This window comes from Heterodontus francisci, chromosome 32 (assembly GCF_036365525.1).
Source record: "Heterodontus francisci isolate sHetFra1 chromosome 32, sHetFra1.hap1, whole genome shotgun sequence".
In the NCBI taxonomy this organism is placed as follows: Eukaryota; Metazoa; Chordata; class Chondrichthyes; order Heterodontiformes; family Heterodontidae; genus Heterodontus; species Heterodontus francisci.
Window position 1 is genome coordinate 45,239,234 of NC_090402.1, and position 14,074 is coordinate 45,253,307.

The 14,074-nt window shown below is 41.0% G+C and overlaps 1 protein-coding gene across 4 annotated transcripts in view; it reads right to left on the reverse strand.

Annotated features, from left to right (window-relative positions):
- abca2 (ATP-binding cassette, sub-family A (ABC1), member 2) overlaps positions 1-14,074 on the reverse strand; it is a 585,325-nt gene that overhangs the window by 481,768 nt on the left and 89,483 nt on the right. The window contains exon 2 of one of the 4 annotated variants that reach the window (XM_068012730.1): positions 12,137-12,308. The exons of the other annotated variants lie outside the window; for them this stretch is intronic. The gene's annotated coding sequence lies outside the window, so the exon portion shown is untranslated. The remainder of the gene's footprint in view (positions 1-12,136; positions 12,309-14,074) is intronic. 4 annotated transcript variants of the gene reach the window in all.

The following is a 14,074-nucleotide window of genomic DNA, read 5'->3' on the forward strand; positions in this document are numbered from 1 at the left end:
GGAAAACCTTACATCCGTTAACGACACTCTCTTCCCCAATGAACATAAAATTCACATTAATAAAATGCTAGCAAGTGCATATCTTTAAAACTAATTTCACATATTGAAGTTATATTGTGGATACCACATGCATGTGCTTGGAAAATCTAGGAAATGAATTCACATGCTGCTTATGTAAAATTAAAAACCACAAACTCATATTTGTTCAAAGAATATTAAAGACTCTCAGTAGAACATATACACACACTTTCCAGTCGGCGATACTAGTGAGCACTCAGCAACATGTTTGGTGGCTGATTTTTCCTCCTCCTAAGCCAGGGGTGAGGGCGACATTATCACCACCGCAACCACCCATGGCTGAAAAGTGTTAACTCACCACAGATCAGAAACGAAACCTACAGTTTTCCTGGTCTGTATGACTCAATTTCATCATAGGCAGTGTGCTCACTAAGTCATCAGTAGATGACACAAAATGAGGAATAAACCAGACACAGTCGCCGTTCAAAATTTTCATCCTCATGTTTAAATTTCTTCATGGCCTCGCCACTTCCCACCTCTGTAACTGCCTCCCGCCCCACAACCCACCACGAGCTCTGCATTCCTACCAATCTGGCCTCTTGTGCATATCATCATCCACCATTGCTGCCCGTGCCTTTGGCCTTGAAACTCTCTGCTTCTTTCCCCTCCTTTAACATCCTCCTTAAAACCCACCTGTTTGAGAGAGCTTTTAGTCATCCCTCCTAATACCATATATACTCAGTAAAAGTTGATCTCATGTAAAGGTCTACCTATGACTTTAGGCCAAAGAAATCTTGAATTTTTCCTATATCTGATGTAAAAGCTGACCTTAACTTTCAGAGTGCAGACAGAATATTCTAATCACGCACAAGTATAAATACCCAAACGCTCAGCTGAGACCCCCATATTTTGTCAATATGGTGCCAAGGAACAACAACAAATACACAGCGCAGTTTAAACTAAAAGTCGTTGCATGTGCAGAGAAGGCGAATAATTGTGCGGCAGCAAAAGAATTCAAAGTATCAGAGAAGAATGTCAGGATTGAATTTCCACACAACTCATGAAGATACCGAAGAATAAAAGTGCAAACAGGGGAAAGTCTAGCAAGTGATTAGATGGTAAAGTTGCAGAATGGGTCAGTGAACGTCGCCAGAATGGATACTTAAGTTTCCCGTGTATCCATCCGACTCTATGCCCTGTCTCCACAGTGACTATTATTTTGTGCATAAAAGTTTGAAAAGATGGTTTGTGTAAAAGTCGACCCCCCCAAATTTTAGCCTCAAAAATTGGTCAAAAAAAGTTGACTTTTATTCAAGTATATACGATATTTCATCCTTTGTCTTGGCCATTTTTTGAATACACTTCTGCAAAGTGCCGTGGAATGCTTCTCTATGTTAAAGGCGCGATAAAAATCCAAGTTCTTGTTGTAAAGGGCAGAAATGTAAATAGAGTCAAACTTTGCTAATGCAGTCATAGCCACCATAAACATTGCCACACACGCATTTGTATTATACAATTACAATGCAATATCACGTACATGTTTGATTCTGTTCCACTTATCATTCCTAACTTTATTGTACTTGTGTAATAAAGGTGTGCATTCAACCTTGGTGTGTTGGATTGACTATAAATCTGAAAAGGATCTGGGGTTGCCTCAAAGTAGGCTACAGCCTCAATAGCAAGTGCGGATGAGTTTGGTTGGCAGCTTGTTCCACCAGTAGCTACCATCATAACTCCAGGTCTCTCCATGACCCAGGGCCAGAGTCTAATACATAAGCTCTTGGCTCAGTGGTAGTACTCTCTCCTCTAGGGAAAAGGTGTAAACTCAAGTTCTACTATAGAGACTTGAGTGTTGCACTGTTGGAGATGCTGTCTTCAGTTGAAACATTAAACTGAAGCCCTGCCTGCCCTCTCAGGTGGATTTAAAAGAAAAATAGGTCTACCCCCTTCTCCTTGTCCTGTTCAATATTTATCCCTCAGCCAGTATCACTAAAACACTAAGCAAATCATCTGGTCATTATCACATTGCTATTTATGGAACCTTTCAGAGCACAAACTGGTTGCAGCATTTCCTACACACTTCAAAAATAGTACTTCATTGGCTGTAATGCACCTTGGGACATCCTGGGATCAAGGTGCTACATGCAAGTCTTTTCTTAACTTGGAAAGAATCTGCCCAAGAACAGGTGCCTATTTAATGAAGGTGAGTACTGAAGGACACATTTTGCTAAGCAATCACTTTTAGTAGTACACAAACATTTGTATTCCATTGGTGTCTACCATATTGATATTTAGTGCAGCAATGCACCAAGTTTTCTGACATTCACATAGCTGAAAATCTTTAAATAATCAGATCAATGGATAAAATTAGGCAGTCCCTGGAAGCTTTATCAGTAACACTGAGGTAGTGGATGGTCTTAGCCAGCTTCTGTGGCAAATGAAACTCCTAGATGGAAACAAGATTGAAAGAGATGGCTAGAACAAGATACACTCTTTGACAAAAAGAGACAGTCAAAGAGACAGAGCTGGCACAGAAAATAAATTCTGTAAGATTTTTTTTACCTAACGTAGATATACAGGAACATTTGTTTTTCAGACAGTTTCAAAGTATCCCAGTATCAGTGAAAAGGAAATCTTAAAACCTTCCTGCTACAGCAGCGTAAGAACAACAACAATGAACATTCACAACCTTCTCAGAAAATTTCACCTTCTTTACTCTGCTTCAAGGTTTTGTCAAACACAACATACTTCTAAAATACTCTTGTAGCAACCAGTATAGTGAAAAGAAAGAAAGACTTGCATTTATATCGCGGTCTTCACAACCACTGGACGTCTCAAAGTGCTTTACGGCCAATAAAATACCTTTTTTTGAGTGTAGTCACTGTTGTAATGTAGGAACTATTCAGGGTTATTACTTTATCCTTAGGGTTTTTTTGCCACTTTCTAAAAGTCTAGTCAGGTGCTCCAGAGAGAAGAATTCTAATTTGGTTAAATCCTATGGTATACAAAGGGTTATAAAGTCAAGTCACTGTGAAGAAACTTTGAACAACCAGGTCCCAAAAAATCCCAGTAATGGTAGAGAAGCATTAACTTGTTTTACACTCATCTCCCTGCAAACTCTGCACTAAAGAACGTTGGGCAAGTTCAGGTGGTGGTTTGATGAAGTTGGATTGACAATTTGCTGCAAAGAATTATATGGGAAATCTCAAATTTAATTGCAAATGAAATGTTAAGTTTTTTTTTTATTTTTCACTCCAGGACAGTTTTCAGTTGTTCTCAATTTATTCTTCAGGTTGTGCCAGTGAACAGGATTTAGTAGGTTGAAGGATGTGCAATTCTTCAACAATCAGGTTTGCTCAGCAATGCAGTGCCTTCAGATTATGCAACAAAATGCATGTCTACTTTGCCTTAATATTCGCATTGTGAAGCTTGCTAAAGCAGGTCCAGTTACAATAATTGTTTTGTGTGATAACAGTTTGTCATGCACTGGACAACCACATTTCCAAGTCACAATAAATGGCTTTGTTTTGCTCAACTGCCTTCCTGATCTCTGGACACAGCAAAGATGGCCATGCATTGAATTCAGCCAGTCGAAGAGTCTACGAAAAAGAATTTGCAACACAAAATCCAAAATTGTTTAAGCTGTTCCACAGACTCCATGTGCCATCTTCCCCCACAACGGCTTAGTGGGTAAAAGAACTTTCATTTCTATTGCACCTTTCACAACCTCAGGATGTCCCAAAGTGCTTTACAGCAGTGAAGTAGTTTTGAAGTGTAGTTCCTTTTGCAATGGAGGAAAAGCAGCAGCCAATCTGTGCACAGCCAGCTCCCTGATAAACAGAATAATCTATTTTAGTGATATTAGTTGAGGGATAAATATTGGCCAGGGCACGGGGAGAACTCCCCGCTCTTTGTCCAAATAGTGCCATCGGATCTTTTATTCCACCTGAAAAGGAAGACGGGGCCTTGGTTTAACATCTCACCAAAAGGTACGTGCATCGAGCGCTGAACCACAGACACCAGGCAACCCTCCTGTCAAGTGAGGAGAAAATTAGAATAACCACCAACACACAGACACACTGGCTGGAATTTTAGGTCCCCCGCGGGAGTGGGCTGGAGATTGGGGGGAGGCGTAAAATTGAGTGGGATGCATGGGGTACCGTTCCCGTCGTCTTCCCGCTACCGCTGCAATTTTATGCGTGGCGGAGGAGGTGGCAAACTGCCTGCCCAGCCCAGGCTAATTAAGGCCCTTAAGTGGCCAATTAAGTGGCCCTTGGTATATTACCAGCAGCAGGCGGGCCACTCAGCACCTCAGGAGGCCACCCAGTAAAACCTGGCAGCCTCCTTGCTGGGAAGGGAGCCCTCCTGAATGGGCACCTTGTGCTCCATAGAGGGACCTCCCCACCCCCCCGCCCCACAGCACAAGCCACTCGCACTGAAGCACATTCTCCCTCTCCCCCCCACCCCAACTGCCCCCCCCTCCCCACTCCCGCCGCCTCGGTGGGGCCCAGACGATTGTTCCAGCGAGGCCCCACACACTTACTTTAATCCAGGGCCTTGTCCATTGCTGCTCCTCTTGCTCTCGCTGGGTGCAGTCCCAGCAGTGGCCACTGCTCTCGGTGGCACAGCTGGGATTGAGAGCTGCTGGCCCGCTGATTGGCCGGCAGCACTTGGAGGTGAGACTTCCTGCCTCAGAGGGGTGGAAATCCCACCTGAGGCCAAGTAAGGGCCTGGACCACATAAAATCACTGCGTGGCTCCCAGACCCAGTGGAGGCGGGCTCACCACCGACTTTTTGGCTGGGGGGGGGCGGGGCCTCTGCCCCGACATAAAATTCCAGCTACTGTTTCATTTAATGTACCCAAATATATGTGTCCTTGTACAACTTGCGTGTTTCATGATTAAATATTTAACTTTATTGCATTTTCATATCTTAACAGTATTTGTGGTTCACTAAAGCAGGTTAATGGCTGAGTGCTGTAAAAAAATATATTATGGTGGCTAATAAAATGTTATGGCAGATGAGCTTTTCACAAGTACTATTATTGTTTAGAGATGTAACGTTAACATCTTACATGCGGAAGGCAAGGAGGAATTTTCGTCCTAGACTGTGGGACAGATTCCTCATAACAGAATACCCAGTCCTTAGGGACTATATTTTCAAAAGAGGCTACATACAAGAGACTTTGTACAGCAAAAGGCTATCTTTGCCACTGTGAATCTGTTTCTTCCATGACTACGATTCTTCCCATCATGGATTGACTCTATTTTCCCTAAATACTCTCCTCCCCAACCTTCTGAAGTCACTGAGCCATGCTGGGTTCAGTTCCACATGGTGCCATTAGTTTCAACACTATCCTGATCCTGTTGCACATACCAGCAATCTCCTGCAGGAAAAAGATGCGGAACAGGAAATCCTGGCTGATTTTCTCCTTCTTAGCCCCTGTACACTTCTAACACCATGTCAGAATCAGCTGATTCAGTATAGACCAGTAATGAAACCCTCATGGAAATGCACAGAACTTACAAGACATGAACAGGTCACTTGCCACAATGAGTATATGGTGGCATTTACCCTCCACGTGAGCAAACAATGCTAATTCACATTTACTTATCCTTTAAGAGTGATCTAGCAAAATGTCAATTTGATCAATTTGCGGCTACAACGCACTATATTCGTTCTAATACATTGCACACGTGTCCATGGTTCCAGCAGCACGTGCCATTCCATTTAAACAATGTCGACCCCTTTCTTTACAACCTTCGATGTCACTCTTGAGTTAAAGACACTATAAAAGCACTGCTGCCAGGATTCTACTGGGTTCTGTGCAGGAGGAAAAAATTCTTTGAATTCCTTGGTTCAGTCGATATTTATCAATGGAGCGCGCTCCCACCACTTTTGCAAGAAAGTCTTCATGGAGTTAGCAGCTTCACTGGCATCTTGGGAACCAATGATATAACCCAGATCACAGAAAAGGAGAACTGATAATGTCTCTTAAATGTTGATTATGACATTATATATTATTCTGCCTAAATTCAAATGACGCATTGGCGGAAAAAGAAATCTATCAGAGCATTTTGTACCTTCAGGTTATATATCAAATACAGAGAAGTCAGTTTAACCTCGGTGATGGGGAAGCATATAGAAATGATAAGTCAGGACATAATTAATAGTCACTTGGGAAATGCAGGTTAATTAAGGAAAGCCAGCACGGATTTGTTAAGGGCAAATCACGTTAAACTAACTTGCTAGAGTTTTTTGATTAGGTAACAAGAGAGTGTTGATGAGGGTGATGCTGTTGATGTGGTTTATATGGACTTTGAAAAAGCATTCAATAAGGTGCTGCACAACAGACTTGTGAGCAAAGGTATAGCTCATGGAATAAAAGCAACATGGATATGAAATTGGCTGAGTGACAGGAAACAAAGAATAGTGGTTAATGGATGCTTTTCGGACTGGAGGAAGGTTTGAAGTGGAATCGGTGTTAGTGTATGATTGCCTTTAAGGATGATGTCCCTTAAGATCTTAGTATGCTAATGAGCTGAGTACCAGGATGCAGTCATGTGACGACATGCCAATCTCAATCTGCTACTGTAACACCAAGAGGCAAGTTCTGTAAATAGGTAGTTCTGCACTGTATATACTTGTTAGTTGTTAATAAACCTGTTTGAGATCTTAAACAACCTGAACTCCCCACACATCTCATTTATGTTGCATCCGACTCATTCAAATAATTAAATTCCTATCATGTTTTGTAATTTTCCCAAATATGTGGAAAACATTCGTTCCATATAAAATATAGGGAAGGAGGGCACAGACCAAATACAGTGTATTCCTTAAATTCCAACTTAAGCACCTGGAATAAAGATAGAAACTCCTAAATCTGTACCTGTCTCTCCCACAACTCCATGTCGGAATCTCTCCAATCAGGTTTCCATCCCTGCCACAGCATTGAAACTGCCCTAATCAAAGTCACAAATGATAACCTATAGAACAGTAGCCGTGGTGCACTTTTCCTCCTCTTCCTTCTCAGCCTATCTGCAGCCTTTGACACAGTTAAGCACAACATCCAACCCCTTTCCTCTGTTGTTCAGCTGAGTGATATTTCCTTCACCTAGTTCCATTCTTGTCTATCCAGCTGTAGCCAGAGTCTCCTGTAATGGCTTCTCTTCGCACTCAGTTAGCTCCGCAGTTCCCAAGGATCTATGCTTAGACCTCTCCTATTTCTCATTTACATGCTGCCCCTCGGCAATATCATATGAATAAACATGAGATTCCATATGTACATTGAAGACAACAAGCTCTACCTCACCTTTCTGATCTCGCCACTGCACCTGATTTGTCATGCTACTTGTTCAACATCCAGTATTATGTAAACAGAAACGTCCTCTAATAAAATTTTGGGAAAACAAAAACTATATCTTTGGCCCCCACAAGAAACTCCATTCCCTATCCACTAATTCTATCCCTATCCCTGAGAAGTGGCTGAAGTTGAATCAGAATGTTTGCAACCTCAGTGTCCTATTTGATGCCAAGCTGAGCTTGCAACATCACATCCTCTCTATTACCAAGAACGCTTATTCCACAACCATAATACCTATTCTGGTGTTCAAATTCCTCCATAGCCTTGAGCTTCCCTACTTCTGTAAACTCCGCCAGCACTCAAACCCTCCAAGAATTCAGAATTCCTTCTCTAAACCTCTCTGCTTCTCCACCTCTCTCTCCTCCTTTAAGTCACTTCAAATCTACTTCTTTGACGAAGCTTTTGGTCACTTGGCTCAATCTCTCGGCGTCAGATCTTGTTTGATAATGCTCCTGTGAAGCACTTTAGGACGTTTTGTTATGTAAAAGTGTTATGAATGCTGGACTTTGTAGTATGATTATGTTTTTTAAAAACTGTGATCTTTAATGCAGTGTAAGAAGGATTTGGAGGAGACATGTGACCTCACACCAAGTCTGCCCAGAAACAAGCCAGGGGTCTTGGTTACTATGTAAAGAACCCAGAGTGCAAGGTTGTAACACCTGGATACAATGGGTTTTGCTCTCCCAGACTCTCAGATCATAAACAGGGAGCCGAGAGTTCTAAAAATGCAAATTTCTAACACCTGGAAACAAAGGAAGGCCCAGGTGGTTTTGCTATGGCCAGACTTATGGGCTGAGAAATTGTAAAAGGCAAATGACTAAGGACTTTTGTTCTGAATAAATTCAAAAGGCTTTCCTAAGTCTGACAGGCTGTAAGGAAGAAAGGAAAACATGGAGACCAGCAGCGGCAATCTCAGAAGACAGAGAGAAAACAACTGATCTCAGAACACTGATACAGCAAAAGGCTGCTAAGACTTGAACCCAATTCAAAAGTTGAGGTTTGCAGAGAAGAAAAGACCAACAGGATTACCAGAGATCGCCTTATTAATGGAATTCCAGGTTGAATGTGCTCGCAGGAAGTGAGCGAAGAGGGCATTGGTTTTGAGAAGGCCTGGGAGATCCAACCCATTGCAACTGGGAGGAGTTTGGGACATTGAACTCCAAAAGATACCAATTCAAGGAGAACACCGTGTAACATTTAAATATGGTGCGGGGTTTTCCAGTGTGTTAATAAATTAATGGGAAATACCTTTCTCTGTAATTTAGTGTATTAGCTACCTACTAAGTACTGTTTAGTTGATGTTGATTTTTAGTTTCGTTGTTATTGTAAAAGTCTTAAAACGTGAAATCTTGTTGTGTAATCCTTTAATTGGTCTGTTCACATCTCTTGTTTGTAAGTTAATTGTCTCAACTAAGGTCGTAACTAAAAGGCACTATATAAATGAAAACTTGTTGCTGGAAACACACAGCGGCTGCATCAACATCAGTAAAGAGAAAAGACAGGGTCACATTTCAGTTGTATACTATCCTTCAGAATTGAAACTGAAAGCAAGGTCTAGCCTGAAAATATTAATCTATAACTATGCATGTTTTGCAAATGGCCCAACATCTGAAATTATCCCTGATTTTATACATCAGAGCCAAAGAATGATGGTATGCGAGACAGTCACAATGGGGCAGCTGGTCTCTCCATATTTCCTCCATTCCCACGTCTCTAGGTCTCAGTGTCATTTAACTTGCTTCAATGGAAGGATAGATGCTGCCTCCTGGCTTCTACCACTACTGTTCGGCAATTGGCCATAAGGCTGCCAAGAAGCTTTTGATGGAGAGAGAGGTGGAATCAGAAGCACAGTCAGCATTAAATCCTCATAAAGCACTTTTTAATCAATCCTTCATCCTGCAATACTGCCTAACCAAACAGAAACCATTTAAGAGTCTATCCATAATTCATAACCATCATAGGTTTCAGTAGAATACCCTTGGGGGAAAGGAGGAAGTGTTCCAGGTACAGGTACATGCAAATAGGCATGTAAAAATATAAGTGGAGATGGAACATGGAGATGGAGATGGAGGGTATAAATTCATTGTGCTGAGCATTAAGAATAATTATCATTGGCTCAGCATTTTCCATTATGTACCTAGATTAAGATTTCTTAATAATGAAACACGGCAGTTTCTATGCAATGAATAGATTCAAGTTTATCTTGAATCCTTCAGGTTGCTTTGAAAAATCTATTAAAACCAGGAATTAATGAGGGAAATACAGAAATATTCTGCAGTTCTGAAGCAGAATCTTAAATGACATTAAGATTCTAAAGTTTCATTCAAGTTCATTTACCTTTTCCTCCCATGTTCCGTCTCTGAGAAGATTTTCCCAATCCAAGGTGAATTAGGATTGCAAATTGGATACAGTGGCATTGTTCACCATTTCTTTTGGTAAGAGAGATGGAAAATATCAGTTTCATTTCAGTGTTTGATTTCTAAACTGAATAGATTCATGATAACCGTAGTTGGAGAGAAGAAAAACCTGAAAAAATCTACCTTTTATTTATTTACTTGTTTTTCCTAAACTCGTTCAACAGAAAAGCTGGATATTTTGTGAAGTCAATAGACTGCAAAATCTTCTGTGAAACAGAATATGTAAATGTAAGCTAATAAATGATTTCTCTCAAGTCTCTGAAATTTTCTCTCCCTCTCCAATCAGGTTACTGCTGACTATAATCACTTGAAAGGGACAGCTGACTGAGGAAATGGGTTAAATCTTGCAGATGAGCTTATGCAATAATGAACATATGTGAGCACAGACAGTCTTGGCATACCGAGGGCAACTGGATGATTGAAGGCCAAGGGGGAAGGTTAAGTCTATCAATCATCTTCACTTTAGCAAAGCAATTCACAAACACTCCATCACAGGTGTTCAGTCACACTGGGAAATATAATTACATTGCAATTTCTGTGTTGTCACTAGGCTTGGTACCAAGAAACTATGGAAAAATGCACTTAGGGCAATATGTTTTAAATCTATACGATGCTTTTAATCAGTCATCTCAATTGAACCACTACCACCATAAGTGATAGACTGTCAATTCACCCTAGTGTTCCCCAGTCTAGAATGCTCCACAACTTAATGCTTGGTAGGACAAAATCAGTGTTCAAATGGACACACTACAAGCATTTCACAGACCCACCATTATGCTTTCCTGAACTACCAGTGTAGTAGAAACGTGACACTGAAGTGCGCTGGGCCCAGAGATAAAAAATGATCAAACCATCTCTGCAAGTTTGACTGGTCTCTGCTCGTGTGGTGGGTAAATACCAACACAGATTCATTGAGCCAAAAGGTCTACTTCCTTGTTGTGACTTGCATCTGTTTTGGCCACTTTTAACTGCTTTACACCAGGATGTTAATCAATGTGCTACCACTTCTATTTGTTTCTATGGCATCATGGCAGTATTAATTACATACATATTACATAGAAGGTGCAGCACAGAAACAGGTCATTTGACCAACTGATCCATGCAGGCGTTTATGCTCCACAAGAGCCTCCTCCCATCTAATCCTATTATCATAATCTTCTATTTCTTTCTCCACCATGTGGTGGCAGTAGAAGCAGATACATTAGGGGCATTTAAGTGACTCTTGGATAGGTACATGGATGATAGTAGAATGAAGGGTAGGTAGTTAGTTTGATCTTAGAGTCGGTTAAATGTTCGGCACAACATCATGGGCCGAAGGGCCTGTACTTTGCTGTACTGTTCTATGTTCTATGTGCTTATCCAGTTTCCCCTTAAATGCATCTATGCTATTCGCTTCAATTAATCCTTATGATAGCAAGTTCCACATTCTAATCACTCTCTGCGTAAGGAAGTTTCTCCTGAATTGAGGGTACTGTCAAGAAAACCCCATATTCCAAATGAGAAATATTAATTTCATCAGTTGGAAACTTACATTAGATTTTTAATTGAAAAAATCCAACAGTAACTTTTTTAAAAACTGGCTGCCAAGATGACCACCGCAATTTGCATCTGAAACACTTTTGTACATTCCAAGGCCCAACTGCAGACAAAAGTCTGAGAAACCCTGGGCCTAGAACAGTGGCTTGCTCTTAGTAACTGAATTACCTAGGTTTGTTTCATTAGCACGACTGTCAAGGCTATCCTAACACATTGACTTTGAATGAACAAACCCGTCCAAGTGTAAATATTGGCATCCTGGAACCTGTGGAGCCAATTCTGAACCCTGTATCTCATTAAAAACAAAGGGGACTGAGAGAACTATTTAACCATCTGTCCATCTCTGCAAAAACAGCAGTTTTGTTACACTCACAAGAAGACGAATAGCCGAGACTGCAGCAGCAGAGAAAGTTGCATGCTTCCCTTTCTCTCTCCTGTTACAAGGATTTTGTTTTTGTATTAAAAACTTTGGATACTATGTGTTTTAAAAAACTGAAAAAAGATTTCAGTGGACATTGGAAGCTGAATTCTATGGATCTTTTGAAAGGAAGTTCAACAAAAGCTGAACTTGTAAACAGGGACAGAAAAGCAGGTAATTTCAAGGAAACCAGCAAGGGGTTTGACCTCAGAGCTACTCTTTGAGTGACAAGAGACTTTATGACTAGGCAAGTGACCTGTTTCAGGAAGGTTTTGCTTTCAGTTTGGAACGTTAAAAGTCAGTGAGTTTGGACAAAAAAGCAGGCATTTGAAATTTGATTTTGACCTGCCTGGAGATCAGAAAAAGACACAGAAAAAGTATTACCTCTCTGTAATGGAATCCCGCATCGCTTGAGAAGAAACCCTGGACTTCAAATGTGGCAGATTCCTATTTCCTCCTGTCTCTGACGAATCACGGCATCAAGTACGGTTACTGTTGCCTCCTGCGTTTTAAGAAATCCTGAAATTTGAAGAAATCTTCTACTGCTGTACCGGTGCTGTAAGACGTAAGAAGACCTGTTGCTACACCCCTGATGGAAGACCTTATGTGAAGCCTTCTGCTGTTCAAGTTCTTTGAACGCCTACCCATCACAGACTGTTCATCAACCTCGCCTGGAAAGACTTCAAGTGGCATCCAACTATTCAACTTTGGGACACCTCACTAAACCGAAGTACCTCTTACCAAATCATGACAGACTAAGTTTTGTTTTATTATTCCTTTCATTCCTATGAAACAGCTGTAAACCAAAATCCTTTGTTCTCTGGTTAACCATATGTATGTGCATGTGCATGAGGGCTAGGGAAAATAAGGAGCTTTAATATCTCAATTTGTATATAGATTTACTTCACTGGTGATTAAGACTTGGTTTTATAATAAACAGTTAATTTTGTTGTTGATTAAAGAAACCTAGTTGGTGTACTTTTATTCAGGGACAAATAGAGTATCTACTTGCCTGTTTAAGTGGGAAAATTTATTAATATGCTGTGACCTGTGGAGAAGTGGGATTGAATTAACAGTGCACTCCTCCACCTTCAGTCGTAACACTCCCCAGAAAACATCAAGTTTGAAAATCATCTGCGACTGTGGACCCTCCAAGCCTACAAATGGCTACAGCCAGCGACCAAGGGAAGAGAGTCAACTACAATTCTGCCTTCAAGAAGACCCTGAGCAATGCAGACCAACTACAAAGTGTACATTGACCAGCGAGGACTTCAAGAATACAGCTTCAGCTGAGGACTACCGGATCATCCACTTCACAGACAGTGTGTTTAAGTTCCATTTATTCTGGACTTTAATCTAACCACCAAATCTATTTTCCTTCTGTAATCTATTTGTGTGTGTGTGATTTTCATGTGAATGTGTGCGTGAATGGGTAGCATATTTTTTTGTATTTTAAAATCAGGGTTAGAGTGTTCAGTATAGTAAATTTACCTCTTTCTTGTTTAAACTCAAGAAAACTTGTCCAATTGGTTCTTTCATAATCACAGTAATGGTAAAAAGGTAAAACACTCACAGAGGTGGTAAGCACAATCACTGTTTAAAAGGAATAAACCCTGTTGTGGTCAAATAACGGCCGTAACAGTACCTTTCAACCAATCAATGAGATTACACTGTTCAAAGGCAAGTAAGAGTTAATTCCCTACACAGGATTCTAGTAAATGGAAAGTGGTTTTGATCGTACACGTTCCATCCCCATCACAACGGTTTCTTACTCAACCAGAAAACACTGTGCATCAGAGAGTCAGAACTACTGACAGGGTTCATTTAGCATTGGTTACAACAGCTCAACTAGAGCAAGAAAGTGACTGTTTTACTAACTAACAGTAAGTTTCTCACCAACTCTTAACTGAATGTCCTAGCAAGCCACTCAGTTGCATCAACCTGCTATAAAGAACAGCAAACTTTCAAGAAGGCAGCCCACCACTACCTCCTCAAGGGCAACTAAGGATGGGCAATAAATGAATTCAAAAATTGAACTGACCTGAGCAGGATCACTAGAACGGGCGAGCACTGGCAAGATTGGCTTCTGATGAGTAGCTCTACAGAGGGGTATGTTAACACAACAGCTTGTGCAAAGACCTTTCTCTGTGTCAATCAGCCACACAATTCCACAGAACACAGCCAACACTGCCTCTTGCAAGGACAATTAGTTAACAAATGGAAATTCTTCCTGCTGTGATTAGAGATTGCTTTGGGGCACCACATCAATAAAGGCAGCATAGTCTTTAGAGTGCTGCATTTCCAACTGAGTAGTTTCCAATC